The 18,484-nt window shown below is 44.3% G+C and overlaps 5 non-coding genes across 5 annotated transcripts; 2 read left to right on the forward strand and 3 right to left on the reverse strand.

The window, feature by feature from the left end:
- The first annotated feature begins 7,738 nt into the window (after positions 1-7,738).
- On the forward strand, positions 7,739-7,810 carry TRNAH-GUG (transfer RNA histidin (anticodon GUG)). Its single transcript has one exon. It is a non-coding gene; the product is annotated as a tRNA-His (tRNA).
- A 4,632-nt stretch (positions 7,811-12,442) lies between these two features.
- On the forward strand, positions 12,443-12,514 carry TRNAH-GUG (transfer RNA histidin (anticodon GUG)). Its single transcript has one exon. It is a non-coding gene; the product is annotated as a tRNA-His (tRNA).
- Positions 12,515-13,317: 803 nt separating this feature from the next.
- Positions 13,318-13,389, reverse strand: TRNAH-GUG (transfer RNA histidin (anticodon GUG)). The gene has a single exon. It is a non-coding gene; the product is annotated as a tRNA-His (tRNA).
- A 926-nt stretch (positions 13,390-14,315) lies between these two features.
- Positions 14,316-14,387, reverse strand: TRNAH-GUG (transfer RNA histidin (anticodon GUG)). Its single transcript has one exon. It is a non-coding gene; the product is annotated as a tRNA-His (tRNA).
- A 3,975-nt stretch (positions 14,388-18,362) lies between these two features.
- On the reverse strand, positions 18,363-18,434 carry TRNAH-GUG (transfer RNA histidin (anticodon GUG)). The gene has a single exon. It is a non-coding gene; the product is annotated as a tRNA-His (tRNA).
- Between the last annotated feature and the right edge of the window lie 50 nt (positions 18,435-18,484).

The following is an 18,484-nucleotide window of genomic DNA, read 5'->3' on the forward strand; positions in this document are numbered from 1 at the left end:
CACTTACAGGAATTGCTACATAAAAAGCATTGGTTGACAAACCATCCGTATGGATTTGGCGGACAGGATCGGATAGCGGCGGGTGTCAGTGGACATGGCTCCTTAGGGGAAAATGGAGGATCCAATCAGGTCTGCCTGAAAAACTGACAGGTGGACCTGATCGGAGCACCCGTGTGAAAGGACCCCAAGAGTGAAGGCTAACGAGTTCTATTCCTTCCCCATCAACAGATGAAATCATTTCCTAAAAATCACCTATTAAAAAACACAAACTAAAACACAAATAAACAGAGTGATACATATACAAAAAAATACGTAGCCACGCCCATTTGGCTATCGTAGCCACGCTACGTCATCACACATGCTCACCGACCGGCGTGTGGAGTCCGGTGCGGCCACACACCTTGCTGCTTATGGGAAAGCATTTTATTTGTTTGCTTTTATCGCTGTATGTGGATTTTTTTAAACTTTATGCCCATTAATTGTGTAGTGTGTCTCCATTTACAAGTTGTTTTGCTTCTTATCATGCTTTTTAAATAAATAATTTTTACGAATTACACTATGGGCACATATGTTTTTTTATTTTCATAATGCTGATGGGGTGACCCTGACTGGACACGTGCCTGGCGTTTGGAACTATCCTGTTCAAAAGGATTTAATAAACGCATTTGACCATTTTTGTAATGGTCCACTGGATCCGGTAACAGGCTCATTTATGTGGTGTCACTCAGTGGTGGAAGCACTGAATATTGGGAATGTGGGGACACAACCTTAAAACAACAGGATTGCAGATTGATTATTTTTCCTGAACTTTGTTTTAAATACTTTATATGCCCTTGCTGATGGGCTCCTATGGACTGATTATTTTTGTCACAAAATAAGTTTGGTGTCACTTTAAACACATTTTTTTATTTGTTTCAATATTCTCAAATATTGGTTTAAGATTGAATCTATTATGAAAAAAAAAAAAGATTAAAACACCTGTTTATTGTCTTAGCGCTGCTTCCTTATATTATTATACTTTTGTTGTTGGTGTCACAATTGCTTAAGCAGCTGCTTATTTAGAATATACAGTATATGCTCCAGCGCAGGTTTTCCTTATAATTCTTGATTTTTTAATTATATAAATGAAAAAGAAGACAGAAAATTTAGAAAAAATAATTTATATTTTCTACTTTCTGTTATAAAACATATCCAATAAATTTTTTTATTTTTTTTAATCAAATTTCTTCATACATTTAGGCCAAAATGTATTCTGCTACATGCCTTTGGTAATAAAAGAAATACCCAATAACTGTATATGAACTGGTTTGTGTGAAAGTTATAGCGTCTACAAACTATGGGTTGCCTACTGACCAGGAGGACATTTAGTCACATGTGTTGCTAGGGGATTGTTTCCCCTCTAGTGCCCAGCATGGACTGCTGCAGTTTCCTGACTGCAGGGCAGGCGAAGACCTCGGACAAGAGCAAGGGATCTTGGGATATGTAGTTCAGTGAGTGGAGCTTGTATGGAGGCGTGGCCATTGTGGACTACAAGTTCCAGCCGGCTGGACGAGAAGAATAAGAACTGAAGAGGGAGGAGTTGCCGCTCTCTTGGGACCTCAGCCTGGATCTGCAAGCAGTGACTCAGACATTCGGTTGTGCTGTGGTCGTATTATGGCCTGTGCAATAAGAGAGAATCATCGTGAGTGGCTATGGGTGCATCCTCTGCCACCAACATCTGATCGTACAGTGGCAGCTTGGAGGCCACCCTCATTATCTCAACTCCAGATCCAGCTGGACTGTAGCTTAGTGCGACGCTGGGTCGAGCGCTGTCCTTTGAGCCAGACTTTGCTGGGGCCTGCTGACGAGTCTTCCTGCCATCCTCTGAAACAGAAGGTCGATGGGATTGGTGAGCAGGCACTTGCCCATCCCTCTTTTCATCCAAGCATACTGCATGCAGACACACTGTCTTGATTCAATTCACCAAGCTTGTAAGGGGACCCTTGCTACATTTTGTTTTACATTAAGAGAATCTAGTGTTCATCCTACTTGCCAGGACACATTGTGCCCATTCTAAAGAGCTAGCTGAAGACACAAGACTCACTTCAAAGGACTACAGAGAATCCCTCCCCCTCCAGGAACAAGAACTCTTGGTGCCTATATAGGCCCATAGCATCCAAGAACTCTACCTAAAAGAGAAGAAGTTCAAAGACTCTCAAGTTGTTTGCCTTATTTGGATTCAGAGCTTGTACAATTACTGGAGCTGTGGTGTCAGAAGACCAAAAAGGGAGTAGTTTGACGGAAGCCCAGTTATTTTCCTACCCTTTCTTGCCTGCAGCCATAGACCTCAACTAGGTTTAAATTCTGCTAGTTACACGTTTTTAAGGTATTAGAATTGTCTATTTTCTTAATTATTTTGCAACCAAGTTTATCAACCATAGTGTGTCTATCACATGCTGCAAATTTTCTACTGTTGATTTTTTCGCCACTAACCTTTAGTAAACAAATCTAACTGGTTTACTTTGAATTGTGTGTGCGCCTCTTAGTTTCTTTGCTTACAAAAAGAATGTCAGAACGTAGAGTTTTAGAGGACTTGCAAGGTCAAAGCAACCAGTGGGGTACAGAATATTTGAGTGGCTTTAACGGGGGGGGGGTGGGGTAGCGCTTAATTTCGGGTCTCATCCAGGATACTCCTCATGGGTTGCTCAGGAAAGTTGTCTGACGAGCCAAGAGCTGAAGAGAGAACGGAGTCAGCTACTGCCACTACCTGGGGCTGAGAGCAGGGCAGCCGATTGGAACTGTGCAAGTTAGTGGGAACACCCAGAGTCGGGTGGGCTGAGAGAGAGGTACATCAGTTAGTGAAGAAGGCTGTACTAGAGCAAGGAGCCCACCTTGTGGATATGAGAACTGAGCCCGATATAGACTGCACCTACGCCCTGAGTGGGGGGGCGACTATACCAGCCAGGTTTCAGAAAGATGTTGTGAGTTTGGCAGAAGGGCTGGATGCACAAGTAATACCATTAGAGATCTGGATGAACATTGCTCCCAGTTTGGGTCAGTAAGCCCAGCCTCAGAAGAAGCTGATATTTCAGTGGTCAGCATGCCATCTGCTTCTTTTTACCTTGACATGAGCAAGTTAGTCGAAAGTCTAGTAAGGAACAGTACCATTTCAGCCCATCAAGGGCACAGGAAGCTACAGTTCTTTTCAGGGCACATTCCCACCCCGGGAGGGGAGGAAGGGTTTGAGAGCTGAATGGAGCAAGCCACACAATCAGTGGAAGAGTGGAGTGTGCCCGAAGTGGTAAAGAGACAAGTGCAAGTATGAGTAGGTGAGAGTCTCAGGAGTCCCGCAGCAAATGTCATAAGGAGTCTAAGAAGGGGAAAGCCGGATTGTGTAGCAATGGATTACATCAAAGCACTGTGTGCCGTTTATGGTAGGGTGAAGAAACTACCTGATCTTACGTACAAGTAGGAACACACTCACCAATACAAGGGAGAAAGGCTGTCTGATTATGTTGCCAGAGTGGATCAGGTTCTATATCAAATCATTCTAAAGAAGGGAATCGACCCTTTGGATGCTGATAAAGTCAGACTTGAGAGAACTCTGCAGGGCACCAGGTCCAACCACTCAATCGTATTGTATGCTGGATTAGAAGGCCAGGTATTACCAGATACCAATGCACGCTGATGACAGAGAAAAGACTGCCTTCATCTGCCCATTTGGGCTCTATGAGATCAATAGGTTGCCTCAGGGATTGTTGGGAGCCTTAGCAATGTTTCAGCGACTGATGGAGGGTACTGTGGGAGACATGAATCTGATTGAGGTCCTGGTGTATCTGAACAATATTATCGTTTTTGGAAGAACTCTGGAAGAGCATGAGGCGATGTTGAAGAAGATCTTTGAAAGACTTCATGAAGAGGGGTTGAAATTGTCTCCTTAGGACTTCGGTCACCTACCTGGGTCATGTTGTCTCAGCAGAAGGTATAATCATGGATCCAAAGAAGTTAGAAGCAGTCACTACATGGCCTAGGCCAAGAACAGTGACTGAACTGAGCTCCTTTCTGGGATTTTGCTCCTGTTATCGGAGATTTGTGGTGAATCGCTCAGCCCCTTAACGAGTTGTTGCAGTCTGTCACAAGAGACAGAGGGTAAACCAAACATCGGGAGACACAGAGCCCGATGGAAAGGAGAATCCATACAAGATCAATGGACTTCTCAATGTGAGGAGGCCTTCCGGCACCTCAAAAGAAGCCTTACTAAAGCACCAGTGCTGGCTTATGCTGACCTGGCCAAGCCTTATGAACTCTATGTAGACGCCAACTGAGACAGGCTGGGTGGGGTCCTCTACCAGGAGAAAGATAGCAGGCTTAGGCCTATAGCCTATGTGAGTCGCAGTTTGACCCTTCCTGAGAAGAATTATCCAGTCCACAAACTGGATTTTTTCTGGCTCTGAAGTGGACAGTCGTGGATAAGTTAGAGGACTATCTGTATGGGGCCACATTTGTGGTGAAGACAGACAACAATCCCTTAACATATCTATTGTCCTCAGCCAAGCTGGATGCCACAGGACAAAGATGGCTGGTTGCCTTGTCAGGTTGCCATTTCAGCTTGAAGTATCGGCGGGGGGAGGGGGGGGGGGCTGGGAATCGGGAGGCTGATGCCCTGTCTCACAGACATCATTAACATGCTGAAGAAACTGGACCTAGGTGACTGCTGAGGACGTGCGAGCCCTGTGTCAAGGCACTACCCAGCGACTCAAAGAGGCCGCGATGGTTAAGTCCATAGAAGCTTTAGCAGCCCTGTTCCCAAAAGGTGTACCTAAACCTAAGAATAGAAATGTTATATACAAGAAGCTTACCGGTCTCCTCAGATGTGGTAGCTGCATTCATTCTCAATTTTCAGGATTTTGTTTTAACCTGGTGATCCTGGAAGTAACATACTTCCTGTGCTAGGGTGACAATGTGAGAATGTTAGGACTACAGAACACCTCCCTCTATCCCATTCCTCCCTACCATATCCTTGATCAGCAGGATGGTTGGTTTGGGAAGCAGATCCTCAGGAGGTGACCTGGCTATGCTAATGAATATGGGTTATATAACAAAGAGTCTAAAACAATTATACAATTTTAGATTAAACAGTTTGCTTAAATTAACCCAAGTGTGTGTGGCAAATAGTTGACCTTGAAACAGTACCTAAACATGTCTATCAAATAACTGTAAAGTTGATAGTTTGTGAAATAGGCAGCTGTTAGTACCACATTCTGACATTGCCTTTTATCCTTCAACACGCTCATACTTGACCAAATTATCATTGCTCCAAATGACTACAAATACCTTCCAATGGTGGCAGACAAAACGCTTCGATAAAAAACAAACAAAAAAAAACTGTATATCCGATGATGCACTATATTGTCAAAAGTATTGTGACACCTGCCTTTACATGCACATTAAACTTTCCCAGTCTTAGTCCGTAGGGCTCAATACTGAGTTTGTAGCTCTGTAGCTTCAACCCTTCTGGGAAGGCTGTTCACAAGGCTTAGGAGTGTGTCTATGGGAATGTTTGACCATTCTTCCAGAAGAACATTTGTGAGGTCAGGCACTGATGTTGGACGAGAAGGCCTGGCTCGCAGTCTTCGCTCCAATTCATCCCAAAGGTGTTCTATTGGTTGAGGTCAAGTTCCTCCACCCCAGACTTGCTCATCCATGTCTTTATGGACCTTGCTTTGTGCACTGGTCCAAATTATTTGATGATGGATGGGGGATTATGGTGTGGGGGTTGTTTTTCAGGCTTGGCTTGGCCCCTTAGTTCCAGTGAAGGGAACTCCTAAGGAGTCGGCATGCCAAGACATTTTGGACAATTTCATGCTCCCAACTTTGTGGGAACAGTTTGGGGATGGCCCCTTCCTGCTCCAACATGACTGCACACCAGTGCACAAAGCAAGGTCCATTAAGACAAGAATGAGCGAGCTTGGGGTGGAGAAACTTGACTGGCCTGCACAGAGTCCTGACCTCAACCCGATAGAGCAACTTTGGGATGAATTAGAGCAGAGACTGCGAGCCAGGCCTTCTCGGCCAATATCAGTGCCCGACCTCACAAATGCTCTTCTGGAAGAATGGTCAAACATTCCCATAGACACACTCCTAAACCTTGTGGACGGCCTTCCCAGAAGAGTTGAAGCTGTTATAGCTATAAAGGGTGGGCCAACTCAATACTGAACCCTACGGACAAAGGCTGGGATAACATTAAAGTTCACGTGCGAGTAAAGGCAGGTGTCCCAATACTTTCGACAATATAGTGTATGTCAACTAATCAGCCTAGCAGTGAGGGAACTATGCAAAGCAGACATGGACACAGCCTGCTGTTCTTTATGGGGTGGCTGGATGGAAAAGGACTGGCCTGTCTGTTTTCTTCCGATCCCCCGGACAGATAGCGAACGTGGCCCAATCTGTCTTTCTAGCGGACCAGTTTGGATGCCATGGGGGGGGGGGGGGGTCAGCAGACACATGTCCACTGACATCCTCCACTCCATAGAGAGCAATGGATGGTCTAATTGGTCTGTGAGTTTGAAAGGGGGCTTATACCTTACTGTTTTTATTGCAACATGATTCCATTTCATATGTAGTGCATTTTTTTTATTCTAATGAAAAATGTTAACGCTAAAAGAGACCAAGAGTACCGCTCCGGATCCGAATAAATTTGGATAATTTATTATGTCATTACATTTTTTTTCAAAAGCCCAAACTATCGTATCATGTCATCCGAATGAAACAAATCCAAATTAATTTGTTGTTTCGTTATAATTTATTTCGGATTAGTTGAAATTCATTAGCATTGCGATTCAGAGATTCGGATACATGAGAATCTCCAAACAAAAATTTCAACCGAATTTCGATTCATAACGTCTATTATTATTATTATACAGGATTTATATAGTGCCAACAGTTTACGCAGCGCTTTACAATATAAAGTCTACATTTTATCCCTCCCCAAAATCTCAAGAGATTTAGGAAAATCTTGCAACTTTAAAAACAAGATCTCCCTGGAAAGCAGTGGTGATGTGCGATCAGAGTAAAGGCCCATACACACGATAGGACTTTGTACAAACTTTCCTGTGGATTTTTGTACAAAGGGCATCGGCCATAAACTAATTAAGCATACACATGGCAGGACTTTTTCAGCCAACTTTCACCAAATCACGTGGTTTTTCAGCTCTTTACTGCCACCCTTTGGTCAACTTCTGTATTGTTGTCTTATCTTTTGCATTGGTTCTGAGCATGCGTGTTTGTACTTTGGACTAAAGTCCGATGGACTTGTGTACACACGATAGGATTTTGCACCATAGGACTTTTGTTGCCAGAAAGTTTGTCTGTTTGCACAACCAACATTTGTCCGATGAAAACCTGAAAAGTTTGTCCGATGGAGCGTACACACGGTCGGATGTTGCCTTATAACAGCTAATTTGCATGTTTGTTGTCAAAAAGTCCTATCGTGTGTATGGGCCTTAAGGGAAAAAAAAATAAATGTTACATTTTTTAAAAAAAAGTTGATTATTTATGAACACCAAGTAGAGTAGCATAAAATAGGAACTTCTGTATTTGATAGGGAAAAGATCAGCTTTATGGAGATGAAAATGCTAATTTTTCTGAGAATTGACAAAGCTCTGAAAAAAAAAAAAAACTTGCTTTGTTGTGATGCTCGTTAAACTTCAAAGGGTCCACTCAAACCTAAAGACAATTAAGAGCAGTAAACCACCCACCAGCCGTGATCGTATAGTGGTTAGTACTCTGCGTTGTGGCCGCAGCAACCCCGGTTCGAATCCGGGTCACGGCAGTGTTTTTTTTCTATCAGCGTCCATGCAATATTACCATCTACTTTGTTTCTCATAAGTATACCTAGCATTTAGGCTGGAAAAAAAAAAATAAAAAACACTTAACGCCTGTAACAGTAGGGCTGGGGAAAAAAATCGATTTGAATCTTGAATCGAGTTGAGAGGTCAAATCGATTAAAATTTTCAGAAAATCGTTTTTTTTTAGATGACACCACGCCGGTCCTGAGGAGCTGCAGGCAGAAGTTTTTAGGTGAGGCCGCGGCTTCGGCCTAGTCCGCGAGGCCGGATGCCGCGGACTAGGCCGAAGCTGCGGCCTCGCCTAAAAACTCCTGCCCGCAGCTCCTCGGGATCGGCGCGGTGTCCATAAAAAAAAAAAAAAAAAAAAAAAACGCAGATTTTTTTTTGGAGAAAATCACCCAGCTCTATGTAACAGCGGTGTTTTTTTTAACCACTTCAATACAGGGCAATAAAAGACACAAATTAATGCAACTCTTGATTTATTAACCACTTGCCTCCTGGGCACTTTTACCCCCTTCCTGCCAGGGGCGGATCCAGGGGGGGGGCAACGGGGCAATTGCTCCCCCCGAGAAATATTACTGACTGCTGAGTGTCTCTCTCAATGTTTAGAATCAGCAGCAGCGCCGGTGTTGTTGAACGGCCATGATTCTGGCCTGGACTCTCACTGGTTGCTAACGCCTGCCCGCCTGGCGTGTAGCAACCAGTGATGTCATGTCAGCGCCAAGGAGGAGGAGAGGGAGGTCCCAGCTTTCAGAGTGGAGCGGAGGATTTAACTTCTTCCTCCTCCACGCCTAGTGTGTGAATGTTGGCTCCACCCACCTCCTCCCTCTATCTTCTCCAGGGACAGCTCCAGCGTGGCGTGAGTGAGTGAGGGAAGGGAACTTCCTTGGCTGTAGCAGGTGAGAGGATTGTATGCACTTTGCATGCCACTTTGCAAACAGCATGCCTACCAATGCCTGACTCCTATCACAGCATCTGTTACACTGACACAGATCCTCTGTGTCTGGGAGCTGTCTGGGGGAGGGGTGCTGATGTTCTCCTAACCAGCAGGAGCCCGGGAGGAAGGACATCTCCCATACTGTTATGATAAGGTCAGTACATTTGTTAGGGAGGTATTGTGTAATTATTGTGCTAGGGGACAGACTGCCAGCTTCCCCCCATGTAATGTGCTCTCTTGTGCCCACCATGTCATGTGCTGTGCATTGCAGTGCCCACTATGTTGTGCTGTGCCTTGCAGTGCCCCCATGTAATGTGCTGTGCCCACCATGTAATGTCATGTGCATTGCAGTGCCCCCATGTAATGTGCTGTGCCGACCATGTCATGTGCTGTGCATTGCATTGCCCTTCATGTGATGTGCAGTGCCCCCTATGTTGTGCTGTGCCTTGCAGTGCCCACCATGTAATGTGAAGTGCCCACCATGTCATGTGCTGTGCCTTGCAGTGTCTACCATGTAATGTGCAGTGCCCACCATGTCATGTGCTGTGCCATGCAGTGCCCACCATGTCATGTGCTGTGCCATGCAGTGCCCACCATGTCATGTGCTGTGCCTTGCAGTGTCCACCATGTCATGTGCAGTGCCCACCATGTCATGTGATGTGCCATTCAGTGCCCACCATGTAATGTGCAGTGCCCACCATGTCATGTGCCATGCAGTGCCCGCCATGTCATGCACTGTGCCCGCCATGTAATGTGCAGTGCACACCATGTCATGTGATGTGCCATCCAGTGCCCACCATGTCATGTGCAATGCCCACCATGTCATGGGCTGTGCCATTCAGTGTCCGCCATGTAATGTGCAGTGCCCACCATGTCATGTGCTGTGCCTTGCAATGCCCACTATGTAATTTGCAGTGTCCACCATGTCATGTGCTGTGCCATGCAGTGATCCCATCATGTAATGTGCAGTGCCCACCATGTAATGTGCTGTGCCATGCAGTGCCCACCATGTCATGTGCAGTTCCCACCATGTCATGTGCTGTGCCATGCAGTGATCCCATCATGTAATGTGCAGTGCCCACCATGTAATGCGCTGTGCCATGCAGTGCCCACCATGTCATGTGCAGTTCCCACCATGTCATGTGCTGTGCCCACCCTGCCATGTGTTGTGCCCAGCATGTAGTGTGTTGTGCCCACTATGTAATGTACTGTGCTGTTCAGCAGTGCCCACCATGTCATGTGCAGTTCCTAACATGTAATGTGCAGTTGCATTGTCCACAATGAAATGTGCTATGCCATGCAGTGCCCACCATGTAATGTTTTGTGCCCACCATGTAATGTGCTGTGCCATTCAGTGCCCACCATGTAATGCGCTGTATCCACCATGTAATGTACTGTGCTATTCCCCCCCCCCCCCCGTGTTATGTACTATGCTGTGCCTCCCACAGACTCACCCACTCAATCTCACCCCCCTCTCTCTTTCACCCCCCTCACCCCCTCTTTCTCTCATCCCCTCTCTTTCGCCCTGTTCTCTCTCTCACCCCCTTCACCCCCTACCACCCTCTCTCTTTCACCCTCTTTCTATTCCCCTCTCTCTCGTCCCCTCTCTCTCTCTCTTATTCACCCCCTTTCTCTCTCTTTCCCCCTCCCTCTCATCCCCTCTCTTTCAACCCCCCCCCCATCTCGCTATCACACCCCCCCCCTCCTCTCTCAACCACTGTCTCACACCCCTCTCTCTCTTTAATTTAAATTTAACAAAAAATTGTTTGTATTTTCATTTTATTTATTTCCATAAAAAGGCCCACCAACATCCTTAGCACCAGGCCCATGTTGCTCTTAATCTGGCCCTGTAAGCAACACCTTTTTTTCTGCCAGTGCCCCTCCCGAGAATAGACTCTGGATCCGCCCCTGCTTCCTGCCCAGGGCAATTTTCAGGTTTCAGCGCTGTCACACTTTAAATAACTATTGCGTGGTTATGCTACACTGTACAGAAATGAAATATTTTTATATTTTTTTTTTTTAAGACAGATAGAGCTTTCTTTTGGTGGTATTTAATCACCACTGGGGTTTTCATTTTTTGCTAAACAAATGAAAAAAGACATTTAAGAAAAAAAAAAAAAGTTTTCTTTGTTTGTTGTAAAATTTAGCAAATAAGTAATTTTACTTCTTCACTGATGGGCACCGATGAGGCTGCACTCATAGGCAGTGTTAATTTTGTCGACTAAAACATTTTCGTAGACTAAATGAATACTATTTTAGTAGACTAAAATACTACAAAAACTAAAAACAATTGAGATGACTAAAATACTACAAAAACTAAAATGGCATTTTAGTCAAGGGAGTATGACTGAGCCTAGGCAGTCCCGTGTCAGTCCCGACTTCGGGGGCAATTTCAGAGACATCTGTGCGGGTTTCTGCACAGATGTCAACGGAAATCGCACCCTGAAATCGCCAAAAGTAGTACAGAAACTACATTTGGGAATCGGTGCGGCGCTGCACATGCGGCTTCGCACTGTTTCGGGCGCTCCCATTGCCGCCGACTTGGCATGCGATTTGACATGTCAAATCGCATCAATGTGAACCAGGGCTCAAACTAAATTGAAATTTGACGTTAAAATTAAACCCTGGTCTGTAGTGCATGTTCAAACCTTAATAACATAAATAATAACATATTCGATTTTCACTCCAGCAGCATATAATGCGCTTGGAAATTGAAGAGAAATGCTTAAATAATGCATTACAATTTAACTACACTCATTCGATTTTAGACGACTAAAATGTACTGGAGATTTAGTCGACTAAATACCACTAAAACAATTGCAGAAGACTAAAATGGTACTAAAACGAAAATGCCATTTTAGTCAAAAGACTAAGAGCCCTTGCACACTGGGGCGGGGGCGGCGTCGGCGGTATGCGGCCGCTAGCGGGGCGGTTTTACCCCCCGCTAGCGGCCGAGAAAGGGTTAAATAGCACCGCAAAGCGTCTCTGCAGAGGCGCTTTGCTGGCGGTATAGCCGCGCCGTCCCATTGATTTCAATTGGCAGGAGCGGTAAAGGAGCGGTATACACACCGCTCCTTCACCGCTCCGAAGATGCTGCTAGCAGGACTTTTTTTACCGTCCTGCCAGCGCATCGCTCCAGTGTGCAAGCCCTCGGGGCTTGCACACTGGAATGAAAGCAGCGGCACTTTCGGGGCGGTTTGCAGGCGCTATTATTAGCGCAATAGCGCCTGCAAACCGCCCCAGTGTGCAAGGGCTCTTAGACTAAAACTAAATCGAAATTTGCTGCCAAAATTAACACTGCTCATGGGCACTAATGAGGCTGCACTGATGAAGAGGCACTGATAAGGTGGCATTGATGGGCACCGATTGGTGGAGCTGCACCCAGAAGACGTTTTATCCTAATGCATAGAATGCATCAAGTTGAAAAAGCTTCTGCCTTTAGAACCACTTTAGGCTCTGTGTGCACGAGGCCTTATGCATACCCAATGACAAGTGTATTAGCCATATAGAGATAAAAGGGATAAGTGCTTAAAAAGGTTTTTTCCTTTGCAGCGAAATGGACATATGTGAAAGCCTCCGACTCTCGAAGTGCGACTTCACAAACTATCTTCTGATAGGACTAAAACTTCAAAGGCTTCTACTCAAACAAGAGATAGCTAGAAGGTCATTCCACCCACCAGCCGTGATCGTATAGTGGTTAGTACTCTGCGTTGTGGCCGCAGCAACCCCGGTTCGAATCCGGGTCACGGCAGTTTTTTTCAGCGTTCTTCCTTTACTAATATGTATATATATGGCTAGCATAAAGAGAAGCCTAGAGTTGGCATATTAGACAGGACATTAACCCTTTCCAATTGGATTAATTAAGATAAGAACATAAAAACCTTATGCCGTGTACACACGAGCGGAATGTCCGACAGAAAAAGTCAGACAGGAGCTTTTCGCACACGACCGGTATGTACCCCATGGCCATCCACATATGAAAAAATATGCACAATAGATGCCAATCAGTGCCCACAAATGGGCACTGACTGGCAACATTATGGTCCAGATAAAAAAAAAGTAATGCCCAGCAATGCCACCCATCAGTGTCATCAGTGCCACCTCTCAGTGCCCACCACTCAGTGCCCATCTGTGCCGCCCATCAGTGCCACCTATGAGTGCCCATCAGTGCCGTCTATGAGTGCCCATCAGTGCCGCCTCATCGGTGCAGCCTTATCAGTGCCGCCATATCAGTGCCCGCCATTGATTTTTATTAAATTTGTAAAGATTTCAAACAAACTTCTTTCATGTCGTCATTATGGGGTATGGTTTGTAGAATTTTCAGGAAAATAATACATTTAATCTGTTTAGGAATAAGGCTGTGACATAACAAAATGTGGAAAAAGGGAGGTGTTGCGAATACTTTTCAAATTCACTGTATATCTTCCAGTTGACACAGCACTATGTGAATACCATAAAATGGAACAATTCCCATTGTATGAGTTGTATGACCAGCTCTAGGCTTCTCCTTATGCTAGCCATATATAAAAGTAATGGAAAAAGGCTGATAAAAGCTGCCGTGACCCGGATTCGAACCGGGGTTGCTGCGGCCACAACGCAGAGTACTAACCACTATACGATCACGGCTGGTGGGTAATGGGCGTTTCTGATGATTGTTTATGGGTTTCAGTAAAGAACCTTTGACATTTAATGCATCTCACAACAATGTAAATTGCTAAAATTTAGTCAACATGACAAGTTCTATCTAATTAATCAAAAACACTGAACTTAACACCTCAACATACCCCACAATTGGCCCAAGGTCTCTATAAATATTAGAATATTTGAAGACTAGGACTCCTTGGTAGACACGTGCAGAAGGAAAAAAAAAAAAAAAAAAAAGTGTTTCATTTCGATTTGTTAATTGACTAATTTAATTTAGCGAAATTCGTCAAATTCATTTTCAGAATTTGTTTTCTTTAGTTTGTTTTTTCAAATTTGTTTTCAATTTTCCGAATTCAACTGAACTGAATTCAATTTGACCGAATTGGGCACTGACTGGCAACATTACGGTCCAGATAAAAAAAAGTGATGCCCAGCAATGCCACCCCTTAGTGCCCATCAGTGCCCACCTATCAGTCACCATCAGTGCCCATCTGTGCCACCCATGAGTGCCCAGTGCCGCCTAATCAGTTCCGCCTTATCAGTGCCCATCAGTGCAGCCGTATCAGTGCCCGCCATTGATTTTTATTAAATTTGTAAAGATTTCAAACAAACTTCTTTCATGTTCTCATTATGGGGTATGGTTTGTAGAATTTTGAGGAAAATAATACATTTAATCTGTTTAGGAATAAGGCTGTAACATAAAAAAAATGTGGAAAAAGTGAAGTGCTGTGAATACTTTTCGAATTCACTGTATATCTTCCAGTTGACACAGCACTATGTGAATCAAGCAGCTTCTGTATGGATAACATGAAATGGAACAATTCCCATTGTATGAGTTGTATGACCAGCTCTAGGCTTCTCCCTATGCTAGCCATATACAAAAGTAATGGAAGAAGGCGGATAAAAGCTGCCGTGACCCGGATTCGAACCGGGGTTGCTGCGGCCACAACGCAGAGTACTAACCACTATACGATCACGGCTGGTGGGTAATAGGTGTTTCTGATGATTGTTTATGGGTTTCAGTAAAGAACCTTTGACATTTAATGCATCTCACAACAATGTAAATTGCTAAAATTTAGTCAACATGACAAGTTCTATCTAATTAATCAAAAACACTGAACTTAACACCTCAACATACCCCACAATTGGCCCAAGGTCTCTAAAAATATTAGAATATTTAAAGACTAGGACTCCTTGGTAGACATGTGCAGAACGAAAAAAATGGGTTTCATTTCGATTTGTTAATTAACTAATTTAATTAATCTAAATTCGTCAAATTAATTTTCAGAATTTGTTTTGTTTAGTTTGTTTTTTCAAATTCGTTTTCAATTTTCCGATTTCAACTGAATTGAATTCAATTTGACCCAATTTGGAAAATTCGAATTGGCCTTCGAATTAAAAAAAAAATTTCTGATTCAAATGCAGCTGCTGAATTTTTCACATCTAAGAATTGCAATATGTTTACATTTCATATTTATTTCCAAATTCGAATGGAAAATCAAATTCCAATTTTGTTATTTTGGAGGATTCGTTTACATTCATTACTACAGGGGGTCCCCGACTTACGAACATCCGAGTTGCGAACAACTCCTACTTACGAACAGGGCCCGAATGACGTCACTGCTGGCCGAATCTTCCTCTCCTTGCTTGACTGAGCCGTTCCTCCGTTCCTGGCCTGCCCATCCACAGGCCTGGTACGGTCCGGTGGCCTGCCAGGCCGCTAAAACTGCCCGTCGTGGCCGCGGCCTAGTGCGGCCTAGTGAAGACTCCAGGATCCCCAGTCTTTCCTGCGCCGCTGCCCCGCCGAGGTGCACTGCGGCCGGCCGGCCGGCCTGCCCGGACTCGGATCACAGACACTGCTGCTGTCTCCATCCATCCATCTCCCTGCTGTGCCATCACACATCAGGTCCCCTCTCTCTGGTGTCTCCTGTCCCTGCTGCCATGTAAACAGTGAGAGGGGAGAGCTGTGCTGTGCTGTGGAAATCTAGCACAGTGCTGGGACTCCTGTTTTGGAGGTGACAGGGTCAATAAAGAGAACCTGTCACCTCCAATTGCTATCACACAGGGAATTGTTTTCTCCTGTGTGATAGCAATAAAGTTTAAATGAAAAAAAATTGATAAAAATTAAAAAAAAATAAGAAATACAGTAATAATTAAATTTATAAAATAAAAAAGAAGTAATTAAAAAAGTAAAGAATAAGAAAAATAATATTAAAAATAAAAAAATTATACAAAAATAAATAAAAGACTGGATGTGCACTGAAAAAAAGGTACTGTACCGACTTACAAACAAATTCGACTTAAGAACAAACCTACAGTCCCTATCTTGTTCATCACCCGGGGACCCCCTGTATTGTGATTCGGAACACGGGTACATCCGACCTTCCAAATAACGAAAATCGTGTCCGTATTTCCATTCGGGATGGAACGAATTGCACGTGTCTAGTGTTTGGTACAATGTACATGTATAAACCAAAAAAAGATAAACAAAAGATAACATAAAAACCTGATTATGACTCAAGAACTCACACTAGGGCCAATTTACTGTAACTCAGACTTTAGGAAGCCGAACTGTGGCCAGCGGGAGTAAACAATCAGGGAACAATCCTCAGAAGAACTGGCATAGCTGGTAAAGCCCAGCGGAACCGCAGATTGATGAACAGAAATTTGCGAATACTAATGCGCCTACGGACAAGAAGATATATTGGCCAGTGCACATGCGCGTATTCCAAAGCGCACGCAATGCGTGACAGACTTTGGCACCAAGTGGCCTATTTAAAGCCAGCCGCAGCAACCACTAATTGCTGGATGATCTTCAGCTCCCCCGTTTGTTCCTGTTGTTATTTGGATTTCCTGGCTTGCCTTTGACCTGTCTTGTCTCCACTCCTGGCTTTGACCCTTGGCTTGCTCCTGTGACCCCGCTCCTGATGGCTAATCCGTGTATGACCTCTGGCTTGCTCTTCTGACTTCACTGCTTCCTGACTACTAGTGTATGACCTCGGCTGCCTCCTGACTCTGCTTGCTACTTTACTCCTGGCTGATATCCCGTGCATGATTCCTGGCCTAGATGTGCTCCTGGCTCTTTCTGCTGCCAAGTCTCACCTGGTACTCCTGAAGGACCTCTGCCCAGCAGTGCATCCTGCACATCAGCCACCATCCAGTGGTCATTGCCGCATGACCTCAGCCTATCACAGCTGGCAACCCCTGCTTCTCTGAGCGTAGCACTCAATGTTACCACCTTCAGGTGCGCTCTGCACTTAACCGCAAGGGAAGCCCTCTCAGCACTTCGGCCTCCGACCAGGTACATGACACAATACCCCATCGTTGTTACTAGGGGGGAGAGATTGTGCCCCATGATAGCTGTCAGTGGGGGGGGGGGGGAATTGTGATTTATTGTTGGTGTCAGTGGAAGGAATTATACCCAAGCGTTGCTGACAGTGGAAGGAATAGTGCCTCATTGTTGGTGTCAGTGGCAGGAATAATGCTTCAAAGGCCAGATAAAGGCAAGCAAAGGGTCGCATATGGCCCTGGGGCAGCAGTGTGGAGACCACTGCCGTAGAATAAAAAAAACAAACTCCTAAAAAGTAATAAACGAAAAAAAAAAAAACACGTAGCCAATGCCTGTCACAAACATGAATTAAAAAACTTGGCTAAGTGAATGGTTAAAATCAAAGAAAACACCAAATGTCCTTGTAGATTTCTATATAAATAGTTTGTATCAATGTGTAAACCATTAATGAATGTCCAATGTGATATTGTTTATCTTCCAGTTGACACAGCACTATGTGAGGCGCTTTTCAGGCGGTTTTTAATTCTTTTTCGGCCGCTAGCGGGGGTTAAAACCGCCCCGCTGTTGGCTGAATAGCGCCGCTAAAACGACGGTAAAGCGGCGCTAAATATAGCGCCACTTTAACGCCGGCGCCCACCCCAGTGTGAAAGTAGCCTAATGCCGCGTACACACGAGCGGACTTTACGGCAGACTTTGCCCGGCGGACTTTACGACGGACTTTCTGAATGAACGGACTTGCCTACACACAATCCACCAAAGTCCGTCGAATTTGTACGTGATGACGTACACCGGACTAAAACAAGGAAGTTCATAGCCAGTAGCCAATAGCTGCCCTAGCGTGGCTTTTTGTCCGTCGAACTAGCATACAGACGAGCGGACTTTTTGACCGGACTCGATTTCGACGGATTAATTTAAAACATGTTTCAAATCTAAGTCCGTCCAACTTTTGAGAAAACAAAGTCCGCTGGAGCCCACACACGATCGAATTGTCCGACCAAATCCTGTCCGCCGGGCAAAGTCTGCCGTAAAGTCCACTCGTGTGTACGCGGCATTAGGCTTTAGACATGTGCAATTCCTTTCGTTCCGAGTTTTGTTTAACGAATTTCGACAAATTCGTTAATTCGGAAATATCCAAATTAACGAAAACCCGTTTAACAAAATTTTTCACAATATTCGAAAATTTGTACATGCAAAAATCGGAAAATTCGAAAATCTGAAATAATAACTAATAATAACTTAACTATTAATAACTATTAAATTGTAGGTATTGGAATTTCCTTTCAAATTTGGCTGTTAGTGAACGTAATGAATATTAAATAAAAATTATAATAATAATAATAAAAACGTTATTTTTATTAATTAATTTCATTCCATTCGTTTAGATGCGGCATTCGTTATTTCGGATGATTCGTAACTTTGGATAAATTCGTATTCGTTATGTTCACTAACAGCCAAATTTGAAAGAAAATCCAAATACCTATAATTTATAGTTAGTCTTTCGAATTCTCTTTTCGCATTGGGTTCATAACGAATGACCCGAAAAACAAAACAAAAAAATATCGAATGAAAGGAAAACACACACGTTTTTCAGCAGTGCACATGTCTACTAGGCTTCTCTTTATGCTAGCCATATATATTAGTAAAGGAAGAACGCTGAAAAAAACACTGCCGTGACCCGGATTCGAACCGGGGTTGCTGCGGCCACAACGCAGAGTACTAACCACTATACGATCACGGCTGGTGCTTACTAGGTGCTTCTGATTGTTTATGGGTTTGAGCAAAGAACCT

This window comes from Aquarana catesbeiana, linkage group LG09, assembly GCF_042186555.1.
Source record: "Aquarana catesbeiana isolate 2022-GZ linkage group LG09, ASM4218655v1, whole genome shotgun sequence".
Taxonomy (NCBI): Eukaryota; Metazoa; Chordata; class Amphibia; order Anura; family Ranidae; genus Aquarana; species Aquarana catesbeiana.